Source organism: Rousettus aegyptiacus, unplaced genomic scaffold (assembly GCF_014176215.1).
Source record: "Rousettus aegyptiacus isolate mRouAeg1 unplaced genomic scaffold, mRouAeg1.p scaffold_m13_p_1, whole genome shotgun sequence".
Taxonomy (NCBI): domain Eukaryota; kingdom Metazoa; phylum Chordata; class Mammalia; order Chiroptera; family Pteropodidae; genus Rousettus; species Rousettus aegyptiacus.
The window spans coordinates 144,247,411-144,262,408 of record NW_023416284.1 but is presented as its reverse complement, the minus strand read 5'-3'; positions in this window follow the sequence as shown (position 1 = coordinate 144,262,408).

The following is a 14,998-nucleotide window of genomic DNA, read 5'->3' as shown; positions in this document are numbered from 1 at the left end:
GTGAAGAGTGTCAGCAGCAGTGACACGCCCTGGGGTAAGATGTGGGACCAGCTGGGCTCAGAGCCAACTGCAGGAGAGAGAAAGGCTGCTGAGAGTCAGAGTTCTTCCAGGATCCTGCATGCTCCAGGACCATCTTTTGTCATTTTAAAGTGGTGCCTTCACCACTGCTCTTGGCCTGGCCCCAGGGCATGCACTAATTTTCATTCATTAATGTATTCCTTGGAAATCTCATCATTCTCATACAAATGGTATGGTTTAGTCTTCAGAACCCCTGAATTAAGTGGCAATGTCCCATTTTATTGATGAAGAAACCAAGGCTTCAGAGTGGTGTGTGTAATGTGTTCCCCAAGGCAAGGAAGGCTATTAGTATTGGCAAATACAAGAAGTCTCAGGCCTTCTGATTTTCTTTCCCTTACACACTTTTAGTCAGTGGACAAGCGTGTACTGTATCCCTCACATGGACCTAGTATCAATTAGGTTCTGTTGTGAATTCAAAGACACTGTGACTGGCTCCTGCCATCCTGGCACTTACACCCTGGTTAGCCAGAATTAAGAGATAAGGAAGGGCTGGATGGTATGCGTTTAATGAGTTATTGGTTTGTGTGTGCACTCAGCAAACAGTTCTTGAGCATTAGGTGCCAGACGCTGGGAGAGGAGTAGATGTACACAGAGAGGAAAAGGACACAGTCTCTCTTCTCAGGAAGTTCAGTCTAGGCAAGAGACTTTCACTGCTAAAACTGTTAGATGGCTTCCCATTTCTTCTAGGGTAAAATCCAAAACCTTGACATGGCCCACAAGGCTATAGGAGATCTCACTTGCACGCCTCTCTCCAGCTTTACTCTGCTCCACCCACACTGGGCTTTGTTGAGTTCCTTGGTCAGACTAAACCTCCTTTTCTTCCTTGAGGTCTTCACACCCTGCAATAGCTTCACAGTAGTGTCATTTGAGCAGGGTCTTGAAGAATGCATAGATTTCCAGGCAGAAAGTGATAGAGGAAGGTGTTGAGTCCAGAGAGGAAGGAGTTTGAATGAGGAGGGGGACTTAGTGAATAAGAGTGGCTGGGAAGTTTCATAGAAAAGATAAAATGTTCTTTGTATGTAACCGATATTCAATAACTATCTCTTGAACAGAGCTGGGCTGGGAAGGCTGGGGGAGGGTACAGTGTGGCAGGATGAGAGAGTAGGGAGTAAGAGCAGGATCACATAAGCAAAGCCTCAGCTGAACATGATGAGGGGCAGAGAAGCCCCCTAAGAGGCAGGCTGCAGGGAGAGCGGGGTGGGGGTGGCGGGGGGGGGTGGCGGGGAAGGTGGGCCAGTGATTTGTGGGAAGGTGGGGAGGTGGGCCAGTGATTTGTGGGAAAGTGGGTGCTTTATGAGATGGGATGGGAGAGCTGAACTCCAGTTGCAGCTGAGCTACTTGCTTTGTGACCTTGGACAAGTCACTTCTCTTATCTGGGCATCAGAACTTGTGAGGAAAATGGAGTCTCTAGACCTCTGAATCTCTCCTTTCTAGGTGAAGTATGCTCTCTAATGTTCAGGTGATGAGAGAATTGCAGGAGCATAGATGCAAGACACTGGAAAAAGGGAGGAACTCCCAGAAGTATAGAGAGATCCCAGGCAGAGTGCTGGCATTAGAAGCCTGTGCAGTATTACAGGGCTGTGTAGAAGAACTAGAGGCTGCAGGGGAAGCCAGGCCTGAGTGCCCTCCAGGGCAAGGATGGGTGGGAGAGGCTGCAGCCTATGAATCATTTGTGTCCCTCCAGGATGAGCTTGAATTTCAATGGAATTTTCTAAGACAATCTGACTTTTCCTCACTCCTACCTTGATCTCAGTCTAACGTGGGGGACCAGACCCACCATCAGGAGAGAAGGCTGCTGTGGCCAGTGAAACTGAGGGTCAGTTTCAAAGAGTAACGAAGGAAGGGAAAGAACTGAGGGGCTTTTTGGACAGTTGGAGTGACAGGACAGGCCCCTAACCCAGGTTTTTTTCTCTATGACCCCATTCTGCCTCATGGATGTCACTTGTTTCTCTCTCTCTCTCTTTTTTTTTTTTTTTTTTTTTTTTTTTTGAGCTTTTGGGAAGGAGGAGCAAGGAGAGGGAGGTGGGAAGAGACTTTTTTTTTCACATGAGTCCTCAGAATTACAGTTCACAAACTATTCAGTTAACTGACCAGCCTCAACCTCCCCTTCAACGGCCTAATCTAAGGGGTGGATCTATGTGTTTTGTTGCTTGTCAGAAACAATCGCTGCCCGGCCCATTACATTTACAGCACGTCGCCCTTTAATTGGTGTAACACGCTGAGGCCTGAAAGGAGGAGAAGCCCACAAAAGCGCCTGTGAATGAGCCTTGACTCACACAAAAACACTCTGCAGAAGTTCAGAGCTGGCCACTAACAAGGAGGTAGGGAGTTAGTTTGAAAAGGGGGTGAAGTTCAGAAATGTGTCACCTTGAGGAGCCTCCCATCAAAGCAATGGTCGCATTGACAAGCAGCAAAGAAAAAAAGTTAAACCTTCAGGGCTGCGGACTTGCCTGCTGGATTTATTCTTTTTAAACTTGAGGAGGGGTGGGGGCAGGAGAGGGGAGAGTCTTTCTTTCTCTTCCCCACCCTGTCTCTCTGCTCCCCTTATTTACTTCAGAGAGCCTTAAAGAAGTCGGCGTGAAAACACATACCTCCCACCCCCCTGCTAAGATAAACTATTTAAAAAAATAAATGTATAAAAAGTCAGCCGAATTCCAGTGCCTTAGGCCACTGCGGCTGATTTGAACCTCTGTGGGAGTAGGGCTGTGTATCCGCCCTCTTGTCCTCCTGTCCCTATTTTCTAAGACAACTCCTTGGATCCAGGGGCTGCAGCCTAGGCCGGGGCGCAACGCGGCCCTGGAGGCTTTGCACCCGGATTCTGTGAGGGCTGAGGTGGCGGGAGTGTGTTCGGGCTCCATGATGGCAGAGGGGACTGGCGCAAGCCGTACCAAACAAAATACGTGGGAACAGGGATCTGCTCCAGTCCGGTCCAGCTTGCGATTGTCCTTCTCCGCCCAGGGGAGGGGACCCACGCTGTCACACCTGGGGATGACCCTATCTAGGCCGAGCGGGTTCCCGTGCTTTGGTTTCACTTTGCAAAATAAGGCTTTTAGAAAATTAGAAAGTAGAGAGTGCAGGTCCCAGGTGGAGATGGGCACCGGGTCTCATCTTCCATTCCTCCACCCTCCACGGTCACCTGCTTGGTCGCGCGGCACCTTCTGCGCTCCAGATGCCCGAAATTTACCCAGTGCTGGTCGTGGGGTCAACCTCTCCGCACCCTCCCCTGCACCCTTCCCCTCTCCTTCCTTGGTGTGGGGGCTCCCCGCCACACCTGCGCCCGAGTGCATACAACGCCTTGTCCTATTCTTGGGTGCACGCTTGAGGGCCCGAAGGCCCCCTCCTGGCCCCATCCCACCTTCGTCTGGAGACCAGACCCCCGCCCCTTGCGCTGCTCCTGTGAACCGGCTGCCCCGTGCGAAGGCGCGGGCGCTTTTCAATGCAGCGCCGCAGCTCCCTCCAGATTTGTAATCCGCCAAAAAGCCGCTGATTGCTGCAATCGTTACTTTTCATTAAAAAAACTTAGAAGCAATTTGGGAGAACCCTTCTCAATGAATACATTTACCCCCGAACGGTCTTTATTCTCCGCCTCCACTTGATGAGTTTCTCTGGCACGAATCCGTTCTTACAGGCACAGAATGGGCAATCCCTTGATCCCCGTCAATTGTCATCCCGAGTCGGGGCCACTTTGACCGCCAATAGTGGGGAAGTCAGAGCTAATCCTCAGAAGGAATCACGGGAAAAGAAAAGCAACAATAACCAAGTCAAGCGTAAAAAATGAAAGAGAAATCTCTATTATCACTCACTACATTTCCCAGCGATGTACTGAAAAAATCAGCTCGCTTGTCATTCGAGTCAGACACCCACACAAGAATATGGGGTCGTGGTGGGTTGGTAGACTCACACGACGTAAGGAGCGATATTCGAGAGCGAAAGGCTTCTCTTCTGCCTCTGCCAAATCCCCCTCGCATCCGCCATAACCATTAAATACACACTGACTTTATTCTGTATGGGGAGGCTCAGGGTTGGGTGGTGAGGGAGCCCCCAGCTGTGCATGGACACAAAAAAATATCCCGAGAGAGAGGGATGGGGGCGGGGTGTCGACACCAAAGCGACGTGCCCCTCGCGGGCACCTCCAGCTCCTGGCCCCGCTGTCTGCTCCGCCGCGCCCTCCTGAGTGCCGCCTCGACACCCGGCGCCCCCTTTGCTCTCAGCCCCCGCAGCCTTTCAGGCGCGCGGCCTGGGCGGCTCGGTCTTCGCGTGGGCGCAGGTGCGCGATGCCCGCGCGTACGGGGTCGTGGGCCACAGGCTCACAGCAGCCACGGGTCTCCCGCAGTGAAAGCACCACTCTGTGCGGTTGGGGTGTGAGAGGTTCCTGGTGCCTCTGGAGCAGACGCGGCGAGACCTATGAGAGTGTGCAAACATTGCCACTTTCCACGCTGACACCTACAATTATCAGACTCAGGCCCTGATTCCTTTATGCCGCAGCCAAGTGAGGGGTAAAGTTAGTTCTAAAGAGGCCGATGTAAAACGGTACGCGGGGCCGGATTGCAGGCGCGGTCGCCGCGTCTCCGGGAGGGGTTGCCCCAGCAGGCCGTGCGCCCCTCTTTCCCTCCCTCCCCGGTGGGAACTTCGAGGTCTGGGACTGCCATGGCGCCAGCAGACGTGGGGTTGGCAGCCTGAGCCTCCCCAGCACTGGATTTGGGAGGGCCGCGGAGAAAATGAATTCCAAGCTACCTCCAGCGGAGAACAGGCCGGGGCCTGGGTGTGAACACGAGGTCTTCGCTCATCCGGCGGCCTCTCCGCGCGTCCTTTTTCTCTCATTGTTTCAAAGCCGATCTTGGGATGCCTTTTTGGCTACTTCCATTTTTCCCGGGTAGGTAGAGGGAGCCTCCCACGGCAGAAAGGTGAGGCTGCTTTTCCTGATCGCTCGCGGGACGTGGAGGAAGAAGCACGTGCAGCGCGAAGGCGTTCCCAGCCCCCGCCTGGCCTCAGGTGCCGCCCACGCTGCTTCTCTCGCCTCGGCCTGGGGTCCTAGTCTCCAGCGCGGCCATCAGGCCTCCGGGGGCAGCGCTCAGCTCCCACCTCAGCCGTGTGCACTTAAACCCGTGAAGCCTGGAGCGCTTATCATAACCTCTGGGAACCTCTTCAGGCTGTCAGTTCCCCCATTCACGTCACACACACATCGCACACTACATACACCATGTCACCAGTGTATACGTTACAAACACTGCACCCCATGTACACGACGTTCTCACACTTGTGTATGCACATGCAGAAAAAAGTTCACGCGACAAGCTTACGTAACATATTTACGTTTACACTAGACCAGACTCATCCACATCCACACAGTCACAAGGACAGGCACACATTCCTGGACACCCAGGCACACACCGCACGTGCACGCACTCCTGCTCGCGCTCACAGCGAACACGCACGCGCCCCTGGGTGCTCACGCACTGGCTTCTTCTGGAATGGCAGGTCATGTAGGGGGTCTAGAGGGAGCCATCAGATGGGGGGGGCACGGATTTTGGCCCTGATATCTGGGCCTCGTCCTGAGATTAGGACGCACGCCCTGAGCTTCCCTCAGGATCTGTGCGCTGGGCCCGTGCTGCACTCGGACACTTCAACCCACGGGCGCTACACCAGAGCTAGGGCCTCCCCATACGGCCATGCAGACTAGGCCAGAGCCTGCGCCGAAGACTGAACAGTGGGACTCACTGCAGCACCAGACACACTCCTACGAGCACCCTAAAGGGAATGGGCAAGCCGCCCTTTTGTGGCCGCGGGAGTGAGGAGGTGATGGATATGAAAGGAGAGGATCCGACCTTACTGACCCGCATCCCCACCCAAGTCGGGCAGCCGGGCCTGCGAGGATGGTTTAGAGAACTGGGGCGGTAATCGCCGTTTATAAAGCGAGCGAGAGCGTTCTGCTGGCCCCAGATTTACATAAATGCGGATCTCCTCTTCGTCCGCAATCTGGAAAGGGTGCTTGCAGAGAGGGCGACACTCTGCAATCCTAATTAGTGATTTTTGTCCCCTTGTTACTGGGCTCAGCATCTCATGCAAATGAACTCTTCATTTCAGCCACATTACCCCGGCTCCAGAATTAACTGACTCTTATCTTTAATGATATGCCGCTGAAGTTCTCCGAGCCCGGCTAGCTTTTTATCTTGATTACTCTAATCAATAAGAAATGATAGAGTAGAATTATAAACTCTATTGGCTTTTAAATGTTGCCGACAAGCCCTCAAGATGCCATTCCTGTTCATTGTTATTTATTGAAATGATCCTCAGCCTAAAAGCAGATGCAAATAAGAGGCCAACAAGAATTAGCCATGGGATTCGTCCCAGTCAGTCTCTGACACCTTTGCCTCCCACTTCCCAGGGAAGATTCATCAGTGTTTGGGCTTGAGAGGGTGAAAACACACGTATTTTAAAAGAAATTGTTCTTTTGGAGGCACAAAACACACACACACACACACACACACACACACACACACAGAAACACCAGATTTCCCACCCCATCCAGATAGTCTTAAAGGCAAAAGCTTTGAAACAGGCACTTTGAGAGACACAGAGCCTCCTCATTGCCTTGAGAATGAATCAAATCTGTAAGACACACACGCACCCTCCACCTCACTGACCCCACACCCAGCTCACATACTTTTGCATATCAATATCTATAGACATTTGTGTATGTGGTAATTTCAGACGGTTCAAACTCAAGAAAAGCAGTTTCCTCCACTGAGATCTCTCGGGAGACAAATGGGGATGGAATCCCTTCCAGTGTGCAGATGATACCTTCAACTCTAGTTGGATATTGAGTGGCGATTTACCAAGGCGTCAAAGCGCTCGGGATGAGAAGATTTGGGGTTCCTAGACGTCCAGCACCAGGTGCGTTGAGACCGGGAGTCCATCCCTCCCGCTGCGAGCAATCCATCATCCACATCCGTCCAAGGTTCGTGACCTCAAGACTCTCCGGTCGCACCTCCCTCACAGGCCCAGTTTGCGCAGTACAGCCTGTTTCTCAAGAAGCCAGAAAGAAGGTGCAGAACATTTTTTCTTTCCTTGGCTCCTTGAGAATGAAATATGTATGGTGTGTGTAAAAGGAACATCCCTCCACACCTTCGACCAGCTTATTAACCCTACCCTCAGCCCAAACTCCGCTGTGAGTTTAGTTACCCGCAGGGTGGGCGCTCCAGGGGCCCCAAGGGCTGCTAAGAAAGCCGGCCATCATCATTCATCAGAAACATGTACGCATTTATTACCTTTCGGTAGAACCAATAAAACCTATTGATAGTCTACTCTGTACCACTCAGGAGTACGGCCCAGGCTCTGAATGCGGGGAACCTTTTCCTATCTTGCTTGACTTCCGCTACCGCCGCATTTTGGATGGGTTCTGGAGATCGTGGCATCCGAAGCTCTGAAAGCGCGTTAGCGGGTGGCGCACACAAACACACACGCGCCACAACTCGGCGTGCCCTGCCCAGCAACCCTGCGAGGGCACTGCGCTGTCTAGACGCGTTTATGCGCAGCCCTATTCTCCCGCTTGGCGGCGGATCCCCAAGCAGCCGCGCTGCCCCTCCAGGGATCGTAACTGCGAACTCCACCGCCCTCTCCCTTTCCCAGAGATGTGCTTAGGACCCTGCAGGGGGAAGGAAGCTTCGTGCTCAGTCTCACAAGGGCGCACCCCGCCGCTGAGCGGGAATCAGAAATCGGCAACCGGAGGACGCAGGGGCAAGGGGCTGTGCCTGCGGGAGCGAAGGCGGCCGGAACATAAACCCAAGTCCTCCAAGGCCGTGGCGGATCCACGGAAGGCGAAGTTGGAAATTGCGGGCAGGCGAAGCCTTTTTTTTTTTTTTTTTTTTAAATGACACTTGGGGGGAAGGGCTGAATGTATCAAAATCATGTAAAATTTCTGTTCTTAGCAACATCCTTGTTATTAGAAATGATGACTAAACCGCCAGGATTATTCTGGACTGTAAGTTATCAAGAGCCCACTAATTTCACATTAAAGCCCATTGACTGCAACGACGTGATTGAAGGGTTTTTAACAATTAACATAATCAGAAAATGAGCTGAGATAATTTTTATTCAACTCATTACTTTTTAATCATGTATTTCTTTTAATTAATATCTTCTCCGTGAACATAACACAAAGCAGAGCCCTAGTGCTGGCCCAAGCCAGCCTGCGGGACGGAATTTGACACAGCCAAACATTTCACCAGCCGCATTCATCGCATCTCTATTGTGGTGTGGGTGAAATAGAGAAATCTTGTCTAAAAGTCACCATGTTGTTTTAAAACATAATTTAAGGGGGGGGAGAGGGCTGGGAGCGCACAAGCCACACGCTTTTAATTCGACTTGACTTTTTTATTTGGGCGCCTCTCTTGGTTTGCAGCCAGAGGGATACAAGTGGGAAGAAAGAAACAGGAGGGAAAAGAAAAGAAGAAAAGGCTTTTGGAGACAAATATTCTATCTTGGGTTCGAAAAGAATTGGGCTTTGGCTGTCCATGCCTGCAACCCGGGCCGGTCGTGGGACTTCGAAGGCACAGGACTTGGCAGCAGGACGTGCCTGCCCTCGGTCGCCGAGTCTCGGTCCCCGCATACGGTCCTGGCGGAGGCTGTCAGAGCCAACGCGTTTAGCACCTGCTCCCTCTCCCCCCACCCTTCTGGGCTCTGATGCACCAGGTGCTAGGTCTCCCTGCTCCCCTGGCCCAAAGGGAAATAGCATGGTACCCTGAACAACCTCCGCATCCGCTATACGCAGTGCCCAGACATTTGCATTGCAGTCTCGGGTCTTGACCCCGCCCGTCCCCCAACACTTTATAGTATCCCGGATCCGGGAAACTTGATCCAACTCATGTATCTCAAACAGAGTGAAGAACAGACATATTTGGTGGCAGAGAAGGCTCCAGCCCTCCTTCTTGAGAGCTGCTTCTTTACTCGGGTAACTCCGACCCAGGGGCGAATCTCTCCTGGTGTCCTGACCACAGTGAAAAAAAAAAAAGCAGTTTCTGAACTAAGATCTCTCGCCGTGTGGGAACCGCATCAGCTCAGAAAAAAGAAACAAAGCCGACCCCTGGTGGAAGAAAATGAAAGTTTAAGAATATAAAGAAGGTTTTGGGGAGCCGCGTGCCCAAACGTCGGTACACGGGAGAGGGATGGGGAGAAGAAAGGGGGCGAGGGCGGGAAAGGATACATAAGGAAAAGGATAATTAGAAGTGGCATAAAACAGGAGAGATCACACAGCAGCAGGTGGAATTCAGGTGCAGAGAGCTGGGAAGAATTGAACTCAGAGAGCCTGTCCTGTCCTGTTGGGCTCTTGGGTCAAGTATATGGATCAGTGCTTGTGATTTGGCCAGTGTCAAGGGTCAGGCAGGGACGTCTGATTTCTTCTCTTTTTCTCAAATGGGGGTTTGGAAGTTCTATGATTACAGAGGGCAGATGGAGGTTTTTGTTGGACACTGGAAGCCACTGCCTGTCTGACCCAGAGAGTATCCAGGTTCGGGAATCTTCCTTCTCTTTCCTCTGAACAAACTTCTGCCTCCCAACATCCTGATCTCTTGGTCTTAGCTAGGTGATGGTAACTAAGGCAAAAATCCAACTTACCCAGGGGGAGAATGGTTTAGAATGCAAGCCCCATTCCTCTCTGGTATTTATTTACAGTTGAATTTTAATGGGAAACATCTAGGGCACCAGGTTTTTGCACAAGGGATGGTGGTATTTCAGGCATTAGAGCAAAGGAGCGATAGAGAACCACTATACTGAAGCCTCTGTTGATGTCCAGGACCAAGCAGTTAAAAATAAAAGAAGAGAGAAAAGGTGAATCAAAGATAAAGATCTTACTGATGAGTAAGTCACTGTTTACTCAGTGAGCACTTTAGGTTAATCAAGGAAGTGCAAAGGGTGGTATTTATGTCCTTGAGCTCTTTGTAAAGCCTTTCTTGAATTCACTGTCAAGATGTGCCTAGTTGTTGCTCCCTCCCCATCTTTCTACTTTATTTTCCAAACTCTTCTATGTGTCCGGGGATTTCTTTCACATACCCTGTCTCTCCTGCATCTCAGAAACACCCCCTCCTTCATCATCCATTTATTTAGAACTTTGCCCTGGGTCAGTTCTCAGGAAATATTTCTTGACTTGTTGACTGTTTCTGAGATTCAGGGCTTGGGTTTATGAACCAGGACTACAAGCCAGGTGATTCTGGGCTGGTCTTTCTGGAATCTGGTATGAACCACAGCCCACTAAGAACAACTCTTGCTGTCATAGGAGGCTGTGTTTGAGTGAATGATAGGAAGGAAAACCCATAGGCTGTGCTTGTGACTCTCTAATACAGTGCCAAATATGGAGGGGAAGGCAGACATGAAGAGAGCACAGGTGTTCTGCAACCTGCTTTGAGAGAAGCAGGTCAGGAGGATCAGTTTGGTGTCCTGGATAGAGGAAATTGCCTCTTTTGATAGACATTAATGAAATAGTTATCATACATATTTGCCAAAGATACAGGTTGTATTAATAAGAAGTGGGTACATGTTCCGGTGAGAGTAGACAGCATTATGTCCCACAGAGTTTTGTCAGTGACTGTATGTGCCTTTTTTAGAGTTTTTTCTCTTTGCCTCCCTGGTAGAGCCATCATTGGCTCCAGTAGAACCTTGACCCATATCTGCCCCAAACGATGACTTAGGCTTGAGATAGGAGATATCAAGTTATAAAGGGAGCCCTGGTGAATGAATCATAACTATTGTGGCCACCCTCAAAACTAGAGAGAGGTTGGGCTGTGGCGACCCCACTTTGGCACAGGGCCCTCTCCTCAGACTATTCCATCTCATCTTTAAAGTGCTCATGAACTCTTGCCAGCTGAATCTTCTTCAGTCTTTCCTGTCCATCAGAGCATCATGGTACACTCAGCTTATCCTAGTATCGTCCCCAAAACAGCTGAATGTCTCCTGGCTGCTCTGGCTAATATCAAAGGTGCTCTCTCTTTTTTTTTTTTTTTTTTTTTTTACAATTTGGACTGAGTCAAAACAGTATAAAGCAAAGAGAAGAATGTAAAATTATCAAAGTACTTTAAGGTTTGAGACAGCCAAACTGCACAACTCAGGTCAGAATGTACACTGAAGACAGACTTATCTGAATTGTATACCCTACTCTCTGTTACCAGAAGCTTGATTTTGCCTAGTGCTCCACAGAAATAAGCTTGCTCTTTAGAAGAAGCTTCTTGGGCATTCTCAGGGTATGTGAGGAATTTCTCAGTACTTTGAATGGTTTGTTAGGACTCCATCATCCCTTTGGTGAAAAACCGAAAATGTATTTATACTATATCTAAATAGAAAAATGAACACCAGTTGGTATTCAGTGAAAATACTAAACCTGAATAATATGTCATATTTTTGTCATACTTTTCTTTTTTATAGCTTTTACTGTGAAAATTTCCCACCACATGTAAAAATAGAGTATAATAATCCCCAACAGATTCATCACCCAATTCTAATAAGGATCACATTTTGCCTTCTTGTTTCCCATCTCTCTGTTAGTTTGGGTAGGGCATTTTAAAGTGAATTCCAGACCTTAAATGTCATTTCGCTCCTAAATATTTCATTACACATCTCAAAAAAAAAATGACATTTCATAGTCACATGGCAATATCACACTAACAAAAAATAATAATTCTCTAATATTGTATAGTATCCAGCCCATATTAAAATTTCTCTAATTGTCGAAAAAACTGTGTGTGTGTGTGTGTGTGTGTGTGTGTGTGTGTGTGTGTGTGTTTTGGTTTGTTTGAATCAGGATTCAAACAAGGTACACTCAAATTTTTCTTAAATCTTAAAGAAAAAATTTTTGGTTGTTGCTGTTATGGCTTTCAAGTCTTTTAAAAGCTTTTATTATAGTCTTTCCTTTCTCCCCAACCCCCCACTTTCTCTTCACATGACATTGACTTTTTTTTTCCAGAGATCAGGTCAGTTTTTCTGAGGAAATGTTCCACATTCTGGATTTGCCTGCTTGTTTCCTCATGGCATTATTTAGCAGAGATTTCATATGTCAGTGGTGCAGAGATTTAAATAGTTTTTCTTTCTCCTGCATTTCCTGAAGACTAGAAGTAAGACCTAAAGATATGAATAAATTCAACTTCTTTTTTTCATCCTCTGGGGCAAGAATACATCAGAGCTGAATTTTACTTTGCATGAAATCAGGAGGCCCACAGTGTCTTCTGTTTTTAGTGAAGCTCGGACTGATCAGTGGGTTCAGGTAATGTCAGTCCAGGCCCTCATTGTAAAGCTCCCATCGCTCCCTGGCTGTAGTTTGAACCAGATATTTCATAAAGAGATAGCATGTCATCCTTTTCAAAGCACATCTTCCTGTAAATTATTTCTTTTTACCAGTGATAAGCGCCATTTCCCTTAGTGTAGAGAGGAACGACAGAGAAGTCATTTTGGGGGCCACAGCAACTTCAGGGACCACGCAAAGCCAAAATTTAAATTTGCTGATTCTTGACCCCAAATTATTTTCTATGCCAGGAAATATCACAGACAATAGTGCTTCCTAGTATCTTTTTTTTTTTTTAATTAAGTTTATTGGGGTAACATTGGTTAATATGATTATATAATTTTCGGGTGTATATTATAATTTAATACCTGTATATTCTATTGTGTGTTTACCACCCAAAGTCCAGTTTCCTTTAGCTACCATATATTTGATCCCCTTTACCCACTTCACCCTCCCTCTATCTCCATATATTTAACCCTTTTTACCCTGTCTACCTCCCACCTCCTTCCTCACCTCCTACCTTCTGGTAACCCCTGGTCTATAGTCCATGTCCATGAGTCTCCATATGTTTGTCCTGTTCCTTTATTGCTTTTAGGTTTATAGCCCACATATAAGTGATATCATGTGATTTTCAGCCTTTTCTGTCTGCTTATTTCGTTTAGCATGATTATCTCGAGGTCCATCTATGTTGTCACAAATGGCTGTATTTCATCTCTTCTTATGGCCGAGTAATGTTCCATTGTATATATGTACCAAAGCTTCTTTAGCCAATCATCTATCATAGGACACTTCGGTTGCTTCCATGTCCTGGCCACTGTGAATAATGCTGCTATGAATATTGGTGTGCAGGTATCTTTATGAACATGATTTTTTAAGTCTTTGGGGTAAATACCCAGTAGTGGGATTGCTGGATCATATGGTAGGTCAATTATTAGTTTCCCATAGTGGCTGTACCTATTTGCAGTGTATGAGGGTTCCTTTTTCTCCACATACTCTCCAGCATTTGTTATTACTTGTCCTGTTGATTACAGCCATTCTAACAGATGTGAGATGGTAACTCATTGTGGTTTTGATTTGCATTTCCCTAATAGCTAGTGATGTTGAGCATCTTTTCATATGTTTTCATTTGTATGTCCCATTTTTTGATTGGATTGTTTGTTTTTGTTGTTATTGAATCGCACGACTTCTTTGTATATTTTGGATATTAGGCCCTTATCGGAGGCGTTGCTTGCAAATATATTTTTCAATTTGGATGGTTGTCTCTTTACCTTGTTGTCGGTTTCTGTTGCTGAACAGAAGCTTTTTAGTTTGATGTAGTACCATTTATTTGTTTTTGCTCTTACTTCCCTTGCCTTGTGGTCAAATTCATAAAATCCGCTTTAAGTCTAAAGACCCTGAGTTTAATTCCTATGTTTTCTTCTATGCATTTTATAGTTTCAGGTCTTATATTCAGGTCCTTAATCCATTTTGAGTTAATTTTGGTGTGTGGTGATAGACAACAGTCTAGTTTCTTTCTTTTGCATGTGGCTTTCCAGTTTTCCCAGCACCATTTATCGAAGAGGCTTTCTCCACTGTATGTTTTTCACTTTTTTGTTGAAAGTTATTTACCCATATAAATGTAGGTTTACTTCTGAATTCTCAATTCTGTTCCACTGGTCCGTGTGTCTGTTTTTCTGCCAATATCATGCTGTTTTGATTACTATTGCTTTGTAATGTAATTTGAAGTTGGGCAGAGTGATGCCTCCAGCCTTGTTCTTTTTTCTCAGGATGGCTTTGGCAATTTGGGGTCTTTTGTGCTTCTATATGAATCTGATAATTTTTTTTTGTTCTATTTCTTTAAAAAAAATGCCAGTGGGATTTTGATGAGGATTGCATTAAATCTGTATAATGCTTTAGGTAATATGGTCATTTTAATTATGTTGATTCTTCCAATCCAAGAAGACAAAATATCTTTCCATTTCTTTGTATGTTCTTTGATTTCTTTTAATAGAGTCCTATAGTTTTTGTTATATAGGTCCTTCACATGTTTTGTTAGATTTATTCCTAGGTATTTTATTTTATTTTGTTGCAATTGCAAAAGGAATTATTTTTTCCACTTCTTTTTCTGATGCTTCATTATTAGCATATAGGAATGCTATGGATTTTTGAACGTTGATTTTGTCTCCAGAGACTTTACTGTATTTGCTTATTGTTTCTAGTAGTGTTCTTGTGGAGTCTTTAGGGTTTTCTATATAGAGAATCATGCCATCTGCAGATGGTGACAGTTTGACTTCTTCATTTTTTATTTGGATGCTTTTTCTATCTTTCACTTGCCTAATTGCACTCGCTAGGACCTCCAACATTATATTGAGTAGCAGTGGCAATAGTGAACAGCCAGCCTTGCCTTGTTCCTAATCTTAGAAGGTTTTTAGTTTTTCACCATTAAGTATAATGTTTGCTGAGGGTTTGTCATAGATGGCCTTTATAACTTTAAGGTACTTTCCTTTTATACTGATTTTGTTGAGTGTTTTGATCATAAATGGATACTGTATCTTGTCGAAGGCTTTTTCTGCATTTATTGATATGATCATATTATTCTTATTTTTTAATATGTTTATTTGGTGTATCACATTAATTGATTTGCATATGTTGAACCATCCCTGTGCCCCTGAGATG